We start from the raw sequence: 14,787 nt of genomic DNA, 5'->3' as shown, positions 1-14,787 counted from the left end.
CACACACACACACACACACACACACACACACACACACACAGTTCTCTCAGTGGGGGGGGTAGAAGAAGGCGTGGTTACTGTATTAGGTAATAAACTCTTCTAGTTTCTATTCCACAAACTCATGCATCCCTTAAGTGGTAGGGGGAAGGGAAAGGGGGGTACTAATTTATTTCTTAAGTCCGTCTTCAAAGTTTCCTTTGGATCTTATTTTTAACAAGAAGAAATGAAAAGACTGCACATCAAATGGGGTCATCTCTCTCTTACTCAACCTCTTCCCTGGTCTCTTTGTTAGGCTGATAACTAGCTTCAGAAGGCAGGTTTGTAATCTTCTCACTTGCTGCCTGATTACATGTATTTTAGAGTAGGCATGGCAGACTCATAAGCAAATTTCAGTTTAGATCTGTTAGTGATTGTACCAGACTCTCAGCTAGTTCTTAGACTTGCACTGTGTTCTTCAATTCTGCTATTACTAAAGTCTAAATTTTAGAATGAGATGATGACATTTGGTTTATGCTGCATCTACTATTTGTCTGAAGCTCATAACAATACACTGAATTAAGTACATATTAAGTGGTAAACAGTCTTTCACATATTCTTTTAATCCTGATCTTGCAAGGTAAATATTCTTATCTAAATTTGTTAACAAATGATATATGAATTCACTCGTTAATGATTAACATTTGGTATAATAAGACTGGAGGAAAAAAGATCTACAATAACCTGATGCTCCATTTCCGTCCAGGCTTCCTGTAGTAAATATGTTATGTTGCAATAAAGCTCCTTGAAAAATGAGTCATCTTGGACCAAACATAATCAGCAAGATAATGATTAACCAAATACTGGCACAAATCCTAACAGAACAATATAATTAAAATCCAGGTTAAGAGAGAGCGCGTGTTTAATGCTAGGATCTCAGAAATGTATGCCAATTACTAGGTTTATTTAATATGTCTATACATTGGACAAGCATATGTGTTTAAAATTTTCCTTTCTTCAATGCTTATATGTATCACATACATAAATGGACTTTATAGTGCCAGGTTTGCATTTTCCACTCAATACAGAACTCTGGAAAATTATTTCCTACTGTTAATAAAAATTAATGTTTTTTTTTTAGCATACCAAGCATACTGAACTAGGTACTATATTACTATGCATACTATATTCTTAAAATGTCAATAATATACTGTCTTTCATACACAATTATCATGTAGGGTATATGCTTGATGTTTTATCCATGAGCACAATGGAGTTAGCCTGTACTTTATTTTAGAGCAATGATACTAAAGCAGGTTTACAAGGGATATATTCCATGGCTACAAAGCCAGGTTAACGGTGTCCAGAATAATCATGATCCCTAATTCTAGCATCAAAAGCAGTTTTTGCAATCAATAAACTATCTAACCCTGTACAAGTTGGAAACCATTGATAAGTTGTAACTACTCAGAAAAAAACTAGTAACTATACACTGCAATACTCAAAAATGAACTGGGAAATAACTCTTTAACAAAGTGTTATTAATTACTATATGTAAGGATTTTACTGATGAACAAAAAATGAACTTTAACACTTATAATATACCACATAATCTGAAGTAGGTCACAGATCTAAAAGTAAAAGTGAGGCTACACTTTCAGAGATCGTTTCTATAGATGGTCAATAAAAGCAAAAGTAAAAATACTACCAGGCTTAAGGAACAAATGATAATTTAAAGCTACATCAAAATTGGACTGGGGATTTAGCTCAGTGGTGCCTCGCCTGCCTGACAAGCGCAAGGTCCTGAGTTTGATTAGCCATTCTAAGAAAAAAGAAAAAAAAGACATCAAAATTTTAAATCCCTACTCAATCAAAAGATAGCTAAGCAAGTGACAATTTGGAAGAAAAAGAGTGACAGTATGTATAACCGTCAAAAGGATTTGCATCTTTAGTACCTAAATTCAACAAGTCAACAATAAAAACATAAAAACCTAGTGGGAAAAAAACCGAAATGAAAAACAAATTTGAAATATACAAATATACTTTGTCTAATCTTATTTAAAAGGACTCACTAGTACTAAGAATGGTAGAAGGGAAATTTTACAACCATCTGACAATAAAATAATGTCAACACATTTAAAAATAAGAATGAATATAATGGCTGAACAAATAACAAAAATGAAAACTGTAAGACAAAATGTATTGTCCCTTTAAGAAATCTCAGAAAAGAAAAGGCCAGAATTTGGACTTTAAATCATTTTAGTTGTCATTATAGCATTAGATTAGATTTGGCCACAAGAAATAAAATTGCAAAAGCAATTTCTTTCCTAAGAAATTTTTCCAGTCAGTCTAAATAAACAATCACATAGTAGACATAATTATAAATGTTTTTCTTCTTTTATTCTCCACTACAAAGCCTTCTTTTATTAATTTCCCTTTGGTAGAATAAAGCATATGCACATTATATACTATTTACCATGCAGCACATTATGCTGAGCTAAAGACAAATGTTTAGCCAATCAGCCAAATATATTAATTCCTATATCTTCCAAGCTCATAAGCTCTACCATCATTGATCCTGCAGTTTTATGACTGCTGAATATCAACTATTGCTCCTCCAGAATTCAAAACCCTGAAAGAAAATGTTAGTTGAATCAATTACTGTATTCTGATGACTAAGAGACAGAAGCAACTACTTCATTTCTCACAGCCTTTCTGAGTTTTTGAATTCTAGAAATCAGTTACTTTTGCAACTTACATTTTATGCCCAGTTTTCAAATATTCCTCACCTACTTTTCATCTACCTTAATGTTGATATAAAAATGACAGATTAAAAAAAAATGACCAAGACCTCTGCCATAAAATGCTCCAGTATTTAGGATCTAGACCAGTAATGGCAAACCTTTTAGAGCTTTCAATGATACAAACAGCTCACTGAGGCATGCCTGCCATAGCTTCACCACCACTGATCTAGACTTTAAAAGGAAAAGAGAACGGGTAGACTGAGGCAGGAGAATCCCAAGTTCGAGGTCAACCTGGACTACATAGAGAGTCTGAGGCTAGCCTGGGCTACACAACAAGACCTTGACTCATAACAAAGAAAAAGGGAAAGAAGGGAAGAAAAAAGAATAATTTTCACTAACGTATAAGAATCAGATTCAGGGCTGGGTTGTAGCTCAGTGGCACCCTGCCTGCCTAGCAAGCCAAGGTCCTGAGTTTGATTCCCAGTACCAAAAAAAAAAAAAAAAAAAAAAAAAAAAAAAAAAAGAAGCAGATTGAGAAAAATGACACTTAAAACTTGGAATTTTTAAAATTTATTTTTTGGTACCGGGGATCAAACTTGGGACCTTGCACTTGTGAGGCAAGTTGAGGAACCACTGAGCCAAAAATCCCTGGCCCCAAACTTAGAAATTTTGAAATGTAACTGGTGATAAAAGTGACAATGAAGACTGCTGCCAACACCCTGGCAGATAAGCTGAGGCTAACATCAAATTTGAAATATTTAAACTATATCCTCAATGCAGACAAGTAAGTGCATTGTTGTGGGTGATAGCGCTGTTGGTTAAAACATGTCTCCTGATAATTTTATACAACAAATTCCCATCTGAATATGTACCATCTGTTTTTGACAACTATGCAGTCACAGTTAGTTATGACTGATGGAGAGCCATATACTCTTGGGCTTTTTGATACTGAAGGACAAGAGGATTATGAAGGATTACGACCATTGAGTTATCTACAAACACATATATTTCTAGTCTGTTTTTCAGTGGTCTCTCCATCCTCACTTGAAAATGTGAAAGAAAAGTGGGTGCCTGAGATGACTCACCACTGTCCAAAGATTCCTTTCTTGCTTGTTGGAACCCAAATTGATCTCAGAGATGATCCCTCTATTACTGAGAATCTTGCCAAGAACAAGCAGAAACCTATCACTCCAGAGACTGCAGAAAAGCTAGCCCACAATCTAATGGCTGTCTGGTAAGTGGTTCCTAGAACACAGCTGAAAATCTGACACACAGAAGAAATACTAGGGGTGGTGCTACAAAACAGACGCCTGTGGGATAACTGGTATCCTCTTCCAGGTTGTGGATGCAGGCCTGCTTCATTAAGAAGCTGGGAGTGGGGAAGAAACTTACCAACATGGGGACCAACTAGGGGAATCCTCTTATTTCTGTTTTGCATATGAGGAGCTAGCTCTATAGCAACTGGTTGAGGCTCTCTAGTTTAATAAAAGTCACACAAGGAGTCTTATGAAGACTGTTAGTGTTAATAGAGATTTTATCAGTTGATTTTTGTTGCAGATTTGAGGTTTTAAAAATTTTTAGGTAATTTTTTTCACCTTCCCAAAATCCGATTTCTTGTAGATTTTATTAGTGTTGAATCAATGCTTCCTCATGTCTCAATCTTTGTAGATGTATTTTCAGACATATTAAAACAAAAGCCCTTCACACACACAACACACACACACACACACACACACAAAGTGGCAATTAAAAAAGAGAACTGAGTGTAATACTCAAAGATAGGTAAATGAAGAGTATAAAATTATTCAAATTAAATGACTGTCAACAAACACAATTTGGGATGGCTAAACAACTCAAAATTCCCTGGGTGACCATCTATGTGCTACTTTTCTTTTCATTTAAGAGATGATTCACTCCCCTACCCTATTATTCTAAATATTGGCTTTAAATAAAAAATGTTATCCTACATGAACCTGTCCTTTCAATATTATAATGATTAATGGTGTGGCATGAAAATTTGATGTACACAGAACCAAAGTTCTGCCCTAGAACCTTTCAAACTGAAGTTGAAAGGAAAAGTTGAGTTTGTGCTTCAGAAACTACTGGTAGTCATGATCCCAGGTGCTGGAGAAAGGTTATTTCAAAGGATAAAGCTTACAGATAAAAAGTAACAGAGGGAGGTGGCAGAAAGTTCCAGTGATAATGTATAGCCTAATCTCAATTATGTATACAATGTATGTTTCATTTTAAGCATGACTCACACTTCTCAATCACAATAAGAGTTGTTTTATGGCTTGTATCTAGATATCCCCCCAAAGCCTTGTGTGCTCATTTTCAGAGGTGACTGGATCCAAGGTGTATGAATATGGATTAAGGGTGTGTGAATATGGATTAAAGATGTGATAATCACATTAGTCCACTGATTGGCTTGGCACATTTATGGGTGTGATAATGGAAAGGCCCACCCTAGGTGTAGGTGGCACCACCCAAAAGGCTTATATCCTGGATGGGATAAAAGGGAAAGGGAGGTTTCCATGCTGCTGCTTTTCTGCCTCCTGCTTACCCTGCCATGTGCGGTTTCTCTTCTGGCCTGATGCCCCCACCTTGGAGCCAGCTAACCATGGACTAAAACTTCTGCAAACTGTGAGCTGAAATAAATCATTTCTCCTTTAATTTGTGAGAGGTATTTTGTCCCAGAAAAAAAAAAAAAAAGTAATCAAGATTGACTTAAAAGAATCAGCTGGGGATTTAGTTCAGTGACGCCACACCCTTCCTTGCAAGCCAAAGTCCTGAGTTGGATCTCTGGTACCAAAAAACAAACAAGAATATAAAGGCACTTTGTAAACTATCATGGCTTATTTTCAGCAAGTGTTAAGTGTCTGGTTTCCAATTAAAACAATGCACATCAGGGTTAGGGATTTAGCTCAGTGGTGCCTCTGCCTGCCTCAAAAGTGCAAAGACCTAAGTTTGATCCCCAGTACCAAAGCAAACAAACAAGAACAATGCACATCAAAGTGACATATGAATGCAACCATAAGAAAAATACACAAAACCAGAAGTGAGCAAACTGTTGCTGGATAGTTGGTTTTGTATGAGATGTGAGATAAGAATAGTTTTTATATTTTTAAAGGCTTATGGAAAAAAATCAGCTACAACATGTAAAAATTATATAAGTTCAAATTTCAGTGTCCATAAATGAAGTTTTATTGCAATATTTATTTGCTTATATATTTTCTATGATGCTTTCATTTTAAAAGAATTAGATACCTTTACAGAAAGTTTGTCAACCCCTAAATAAAACTATAAAGATACATACCAAAACACTCAACACGACCATGTCAAAAGGCAGGAATAAGGCCGGGGATTTAGCTCAGTGGTTCGGTGGCCTGCCTTGCAGGCTCAAGGACCAGAGTTCAATCCCCGGTACCCAAAAAGGAATAGCCAGGCGTGGTAGTGCATACCTGTAATCCCAGCACTCAGGAGGCTGAGGCAGGAGGATGGCTGTGAGTTTGAGACCAGCCTGGGCTACACAGTGAGTTCCAGGTCAGTCTCAACTACAAAGTGCAACCCTGTCTCAAAAAACTAAAAAATAAAAAGGCAGGACTGTAAGTAATTTGATTTTGTCTCTACCATCTCAATGTCTGAAATAAGGTATTTCTATATCTTTCTATAAAAACAAAACTTTAAAAAGAAAAAAAACTTGTAAAAACGCTATGACAGCATCTAACAGATTTCCCTTCATCCACTGACTAGCCCTTTCTAAGACACTGAAGCTTTCCCCACATCAGAAAACAGAACCACTAATTTGCTCAGGCTAAAGAGTATGATGTCATCCATGATCAACTTCTTTTCTTCATCCATCAAAAACATCTATAAGCCCTTCAAAATATATTCCAAATCCCACCTTTCTTTCACCACTACTACCCAAACCCCAGTCACTATTAACTTTTAATACTACTCCTACAAAACCCTCCTAACCATGACTGATGTTGTGGGGGTATGGGAAAAACTGGGGCACAGAAGACTTCAGGTTATAAGGAATAGAAAGAAGGTTTGATAACAGAAGAGAATATAAGTAAGTCACATATTTAATCTAAAGCTTAAATTCTACTGTTCTTTTTCTCATTTTGGCAAGAATATTTTCAACACTTAAATCAACATTTTCAAGAAATATATATTGCTTTCTTGTTACTGCATTTATAATTATTTTATTTTAGTTTAATATGTGTACAGTACATAATGTTTATATTTCTTACAGGTAGCTGGTACATGTACATGACACAACTTTTAATTCCTTTTTCATTACCTTTCCCTTCCCCATCCCCCCGCCCCCATCTCTTGATCCTCGTCTTTTCCTTTTTTTGGTACATGTTTGTAGTACACAATGTTTACATTCCGTGTTTGGAGTTGGTATGTGTACCTAACCATCCCAATTCCTTTTCTCATTCCCTATCCTTTTCCTCCCTCCCTGCATCTATTGATCCCTCCTGCTTTGAGAAAGATTTACTTCCTTATTATTTTTTACTTTGTTCTTTATTTTTACTCTGAGTTTCTCATGTAAGAGAAAGCATGTGTGTGCTCGCACTGGCAGCACATATACTAAAAAAGAGAAACCGTGTGATATTTAAGCTTATGTTTCTAAATTTAAAATGAAACTACGAGCACCTATTCTGGTTCTAAACCACCACCACCCAATTCTGACTTCTGAACATGTTATGTAAGGGCTGAGGATGTAGTTCGGGGCACTGTGCCTGCCTGAATGTATTATGGGATGTTCATGGCCAAGAAAATAAATGAACTATTCTTATATAGCTTTTGGGGGAGGATGGTGCTGGGAGAAAAGTGTTCTACCTCTAAGGTACATTCTCTGGCCTCCTATACTTTAATTAAATAAAATTTAGTGATTGAATTACCCATAAAACTGTCTATATTCAACACGAGAAACAGTAACAAATGAAAAAAGTGTAACATGGTAAAAACATTTTATCACACTTAACTGTATGATCTCAAACTAGCGCTTGAAAACTTACCATTCCTCATTTATAAAATATGGCCATTAAACCGAGTGTGGTGGTACATGCCTGTAATACCAGTACTCAGGAAATTGAGGCAGGAGGATTGCCACGAGTTTGAAGCCAGCCTGGGATACATAGTGAGTTCAAGGCTAGCCTGTGCTACATAGTCAGACTATATCTCAAGGGGAGGGGCGCTATTAGAGCCTGCTCTAATTCCTAACAATGTTAGTGAATCAAAGGAGGTCATGTTCTTGAAAGTAATTGTAAAAGCAAACTCTAGATTAAGATGAATAACAGTACTTGAAACATATCATTTTCCATCAGTTTACAAAGCTTGAAATACAATTTTCTTCCTCTAAATTATTTTTCAAATATAGTAAACTGAAATCTTTACTATACATCTGCAGTAATTAAGACAGTATGATTATTTGCTTAATAGTAAACAGAGGTCAAGAGAACAGAATATGGAGTCCAAAATATGCACACATATGTGGTCTATTGACTGAGCAAAGGTATCAAGGCAATTCAACAGGGAAAACCTTATCTTTTTTAACAAATGGTGGTGGGGCAAAGGTATATCCATCTACAAATAAACGAACCTTGACCCTTACTTTATATCATATAGAAAAATATCAAGGTATCACAGACAAAGAGCTAAAACTATAACCCTTCATAAGAAAACTACACAGGTTCAGAATCTTTGTGAATGGGGGTTAGGTAAAAATTCCTCATTTAGGATGTTTAAAAGCATAAACTACAAAAGAAAAAATTAAGCTGAACTTTCTCAAAATAAACTGATAAAATAGATTTCATCTAAATAAAAAACTTTCACTTTTCTACAGTTACTGTTAATAATGAAAAGACAATTCAGACTGGGAGAAAATGTGTAAGGACTTCTATTGGAAGCCTGTTTTTTTAAAAAAAACACTTTCAAAACAAGTTTCCTTTTCAAAACAAGTTCTATTTCCTAAAAATAGAACTCTGTATGATCCAGTTATACCATTCCATGGAATACACTTGAAGAAATTAAAGTCCCTATACTATAGAGATTCCTACATAGCCTTGTTTACTATAGCTCAATTCACAGGAGCCAACATATGGAATCAGCCTAAGTGCCCATCAGTGGATAAACAGATAAAGAAAACTGTGGTATCTATACACAAGGAGGGCACAAAGTCATGTCATTTACAGAAGAATGGATCATCATGTTAAATAAAATAAGCTAAACTCAGAAAGGTAAGTACATGCTACAACATGTTTCTCTAATATGTGGAATCTAGAAGGAAAAAAGATGAAAAGACAGCGGAGACTATCAGACAAGACGAAAGAGGTGAGAAGCAGAGAAGAATGGGGGGATAATGGATGAGGTAAAAAAATATGTTCTATACACATATGAAAATGCCACAATAAAACCCAGTATTTTGTAAAGTTAATAAGCACTAATATATACTTTAAAAAGTAAGAATTAAAAAAAAAACTAGCACTAGAAAAATTCATAGAGACAACAAAAAAGATTACTAGTCGCTAGAAGCTGAGGGAACTATGTACTACAGTGTTCACAGCAGCTTTACTCATAGTAACTAAAATCTTGTAACAACTGAAATGTCCAACATCTGGTGAATGGATAAACTGTGGTATATTCACGAAATGAAATGTTTAGCAATAAAAAGGAATAAAACTACTGAAACACAACATGGACGAATCCCTAAACAATAAACTCAGTAAAAAACACACAAGAAAAATATAGATTTTAAGATTCTAGTCATACGAAACTGAAGGAAAAATAGAATAGGCCAGCGGCTGGGACCACGTTCCGCTCCATGGCTGCTGGAGCTCGACTGGGCAGTGACCTCTGCGGTCTTGAACCCAGCATCTCTCCCCAACACCCTGGCTGCCGGCTGCTCACCAAGAGTTTGCCTCCTGTCCTTTGGAGGAGTGGCGTTGGACCCCTTACCCCCGAAAGAAGTAAGGTACACTTCTTCAGTAAAGTATGACTCTGAGTGCCACTCCACCGATGCTGTGCAGCTGCCCCTGGGCCTGGCAGTGGCCTCTTGCAGCCAGACGGTCATCAGCATCCCTAACTACACATGGCACAACTACAAAGCTGAGGTGTGCTTTGAGCCCCACCACAAGCCCGCGCTTCATCAGCACCACCGTGATCTACCCCAAGTACCCAAGACTGTCTATACCACCACCCTGGATTACAAATGCCACAAGATGCTGAGGAGGTTTTTGTCCAGCGTGGTGCTTGAGGCCACCAAGTTCCTGGATAGCGACTGCTTCTCAGATGGATGCTGACTTGCCTGGGCTGGTTGGCGTTGCACTGCTGTTGGTTCTGTCCTGGTCCCCAGACCACCCATGTAGGCCCATTCCAGCCCTAAAGGAGCCTAACCTGGAGATGCTTCTAAGGCCAATTTGGGGGTAAAAATCACTGCATCTTATAACTATTGAGATACTTGTTTTTTTCAATTTTCAAATTATCTTCAAAGGGAGTATTTTTCCTGGTTTGCTGCTGCAGAATTTCCCCCAAAGTCTCCATTTGACAAGAAAACAAAAAGATGACAGAAAGAAAACAAAAGGAGAATGGCAACAAATGGAGAATGGGATGAGGGAGGACGCAGTGCATGTGCTCTCTTCACTCATCCTGTGTGAAGAATGCGTGAAAAAGTCCTAGCGGTAGGAAAAGTGGGTTGTAAGAAATTTAAGCCACAGAAGTCTTCAATGCTACAAGAGTAGACCTAAGACAGTAAATTGTGACACCCATATGTGTTCAATCTGTGGAGAGTTGAGTTCCATTCCATTTTCATTTCTACTTCCATTTGTATTTCCTGTTAACTAAAACTCTTGAAATTCTCTAGATCTTTTTCATGACAGCAAAAAACCCCAAACCACAACACAAGATGCCTTTGGGCGAAAAAAAAGGCTCCCTATGTTGCTGCCTGCTTCAGCTGGTCAGGTGGACCTATGGCCCTGTTTGGGAGCAGTTGGCTTCCGTCTGCTCCCCAGCAGGTGGGTTCCAGGCGCAGGCTCTGGCTCAGCCCTTGCACATTTGGCATCTGATTAATGTCTCTGTAGGCTTGTATAACTCTTGATAGGTATTTTGGGTTTTCAAAGTACTTTAGTTTTTCACGAGGCAGAATGTAGCAGAGGGCTCTTTTGAAAGAAACGACATTTTATTTATTATTATTTTTCTTTTTTTGAGACAGGGTCTCACTATGTAGTTGAGACTGACCTGGAACTCACTATGTAGCCCAGGCTGGTCTTGAACTCACAGCGATCCTCCTGCCTCAGCCTCCTGAGTGCTCAGATTATAGGCGTGTGGCACCAAGCCCAGCCAGAAATGGCATTTTAAAAGAAAGCCTTGGAGGGCCGGGGACTTAGCTCAGTGGTTCTGCCTCCTGCCTTGCAAGCACAAGGGCCAGAGTTTGATCCCTGGTACAAAAAAAAAAAAAAAAAAAAAAAAAAAGAATGCCTTGGAAAAATACTTTCTGAGACTCCTGTTAGGGAGGTTTCCACTCTGGACAGTCATACCTAAGACCCACTGCCCTCGGAAAGAGGGAATGTACATATTTCTGGTGCTCCAGTCATCATGATAAAGTATCTGGATGGATTCATTGTTAGGACTTTGGCAGTGTTAAAATTATGTAAGAACTGGATCTAATCCAAGTCTAAAAATCAAGGATTCTTCTTTCCACCCCCTCCCCCAAATTAGACTGAGTTCAGAATAGGGAATAATGGTATGAATTCAGCCACCACAACTTGGCCACTACAGCAGTGGTGGACATTTCTTTTGTGACCGTTGTGGCACTGGATGTGAACTGAAGATGTTCCTGAGGCAACTGTTTTGAGTGCAGCTGAACTAGTGGCAGCAGCGATAGATGCATTGCTGCTGGGCAGGTGTGGACCAGGGCGCTCCCTGCTTAACACCTCCTACTAGCCCCAGCCCCAGCCCTTGCTTCTTAGGACCTCCTGCCAACCCTGTGGTGCTTGGGTAAACGAAGTGGCAGGTGGACTTTTTTCCAATGTAGGAAAGAACAAGCTGTATATATTTCCTTTGAATACATCTAAATGATGTCAAGTGGATTACAGAGGGCTGTAAGTCCAGACTCTTGCTTTATCCAGGTTTCTGTGATGGCTTCCAACTGCCCTGAAATCAGAATTGAAAGCTTTCTGGGTCCTCTGGAGCCATAGCAGGGGCTTTTGTGATGATGAAAGCAGGTGTGATCATAATGGCTCTCTTGTAGAGTCACTGGGGGCCTGGAGAGCCACCTTGTCTGGTGCCATCTGGAGACAACAGTGTTGTGTTCCTAACAGGACACGTCTCTTTGTATGTAGCTGGGTTTGGCAGGGTGCATCTCAGCAGGCACCCAGCAAGGGGGATGCCCTGGGACCCTGATATCTCCTGGGTCATGGACAGAGCAACAAGTGCCTTTGGAAGATCAAACTGCACAAGGTATAATAGTAAAAGTGGATTTTTCTATATGAGTTCCTAATGTTGCCATTAAGTGGTAAATGTAATTTTAAAATCACATTAGGAGAAGCCAGGCGTGGTGGTGCATGCCTGTAATTCCAGCACTTGCTAGGCTGAGGCAGGAGAATCGCTGTGAGTTCGAGACCAGCCTGGGCTACATAGTGAATTCCAGGTCAGTCTCAACTACATAGTGAGACCCTGTCTCAAAAAACAAAACAAAACAAAACAAAACAAAATCACATTAGGAGAATTCCAGAGGCATTCGTTGCTCTGTCCTAGTGGAGAGGAGCACTTGGATGAGTGGCAGGAGAATGTGCTCTTCAAGCACAGTAGCATTCAAGTTGTCCTTGGGAGTTTTGGCGGTTTTGTTTTGTTTTGAATTTTTGTCTTATAGGGATTATGTTAAAATTCAGGCAAATTGTTCAGTCAAATCATTTTAGGTGTGGAAAAAACCTGATCAGTAAAGTAAGTAGAAGTGGGTGATGGTGGATGTGTCACACAAATGGAGACGCAGGTTATTCGCTAGGGAACCCACTACAGTTCTTTCTAATCATCTCTTTTTCTCCAAACCTGCTTTGCTGAGAGCTGTGGAAACGGAAGATGTGGAGTAATGGGACACTCCATGAGGATGAGAAGTCCTCAGACGATAATGAATTCACATTAGTTTACAGGGTAGAAGTGGTGAATTTGAAAACTCATTGATTCAAAACAAACACTCCCACTTATGTGTGAGAGATAGTTTATTTGTTAATTTAAAAGGTTTTTTTTTTTCCCTCTTGGTCTCTTAAACTATGCCTTTCATGTAATAAGGATGATTTGTATTTTCAGAGAAAAACTGTTTCTTTTCAAATCACTGACTTTTACAAATACTTTTTAATTTGAATGTGTATCTTTTCCTTTGACATTTTTCTTGTTTCTAACCTTAGAAAATCCAGAATAATATTGAACAAAACTATGTTTTAAATTTATCTTGACATTTGTCCCATTCCATTTTGCTTTGTGACGTCTCCATTTAACAATAAATTATCTAAAACAAAACAAAACAAAACATACAGTGGAAGGCATACCAGTGGTTCCCAGGAATCAGGCAGGGTGGAAAGAAAGCACTGACCACATAAAGAGAGGAGGGAATATTTTAGGGTAATGGACAAGTTCTGTAACTTGACTGATATGGATATAAAGCTATATAATTTTTTCAAGATCCAATGTATTCCCCAAATTAGTACATTTTACTGTAAGTAAAGCATAGCTCAATAAAACTGATTTCAAAAACAAGTCTTAGGAATGTATCTTTATCTTATCTGTTGTTTTTCAAATTCCTTAATTTCCCTTAGGGTATATGGGAAGTCTGTCAACTTCAGGTATTAAAAATATTTACTTTCACTGATTTTTTTTTTCAAATGTTAATGGCACCTTTAAAAAGTCAAAAATCAAAAGTCAAATTCATTCTGGAACTAGAAGGAATAAACCTGACCTTACTACAACTGTAAAAAGTTCATAACATAGTTCAGGGGCCTCCTTAAAGCTATTCTGGTGATATATTTTTCTGTCAATTATAAATTGTTTGGAAAATAGGAAAGCGATTCAGAACACTAAATAGGGAGCACTATTCCTAAGCAAAATTCATTCACTAAATAGCAGACTTTGAAGTGCAAACCCTACTTACTCCACTCAGAAGTTCTCTCAGCATTTTTCATTTGTAAAACAGGGATAACATTTCAGAGTTATTATGTATCAGTGCCTGATTTATAAGTGAATCCTGTTAATTTAAATCTTACTACATATCTCCTATTACACTAGTGACAGAGGTGGGACAGAAAATAGCTTTTGCTGTTTCAAAATGTCTTTTTCAGCTGTGTGCCACTTGTAATCCCAGTGGTTTGGGAGGGTGAGGCAGGAGGATGAAGAGTTCAAAGCTAGCCTGGATACACAGTGAGTGACGGGCCAGCCTGGACAATCCAATTTCAAAAACAACAACAACAAAACTAGTTCTTTTCAGCCCTTCTCTATCTACAAAACCAGTTCCTTCTGCTCAGTCCACAAAAACAATTATTCTTTCCAGAATGAAATTTCGCCATTCTAGAATCTAAATTAAAATTGTCACTAAACTAAATTATAATTTTGTTTTTTGACTCAGTATTGTCTACTTCAAATAATTCCCTACCATATCAGGCAGAGTGTTTGTTTAACTGGGTGCCATTTTGGGAAGGGGTTGATTCTTTAAGACTGAGACTCAGAAAAGCTACAAAAGAACTTCACTTCAGGGTTCCCAATGTAACCCTCACACAGTGCACAGTGACTAGGTAAGAGACAGCCTCAACAGTCACAGACAGGGAACAGGCTAGACAGACCCACACACACACAGAGAGCAGGCTAGATATAGACGAGAGAAAGAGAGAGAGGGAGAGAAAAGAACTTCACTTCGGTTCCCAATGTAACCCTCACACAGTGCACAGTGACTAGGTAAGAGACAGCCTCAACAGTCACAGACAGGGAACAGGCTAGACAGACCCACACACACACAGAGAGCAGGCTAGATATAGACGAGAGAAAGAGAGAGAGGGAGAGGGAGAGGGAGACA

At 38.1% G+C, this 14,787-nt stretch overlaps 1 protein-coding gene and 1 pseudogene across 2 annotated transcripts in view; one reads left to right on the top strand and one right to left on the bottom strand.

Annotated features, from left to right (window-relative positions):
* The window catches only part of Eml4 (EMAP like 4), a 157,980-nt gene that overhangs the window by 111,119 nt on the left and 32,074 nt on the right, over nucleotides 1-14,787 (bottom strand). The window lies entirely within an intron of this gene.
* On the top strand, nucleotides 3,611-10,033 carry LOC104848803 (annotated as a pseudogene).

This window comes from Fukomys damarensis, unplaced genomic scaffold (assembly GCF_012274545.1).
Source record: "Fukomys damarensis isolate Sample0158 unplaced genomic scaffold, DMR_v1.0_HiC HiC_scaffold_2, whole genome shotgun sequence".
NCBI lineage: Eukaryota > Metazoa > Chordata > Mammalia > Rodentia > Bathyergidae > Fukomys > Fukomys damarensis.
Note: the sequence above shows the minus strand (reverse complement) of the source record. Positions and strands in the feature narration are given on the sequence as shown.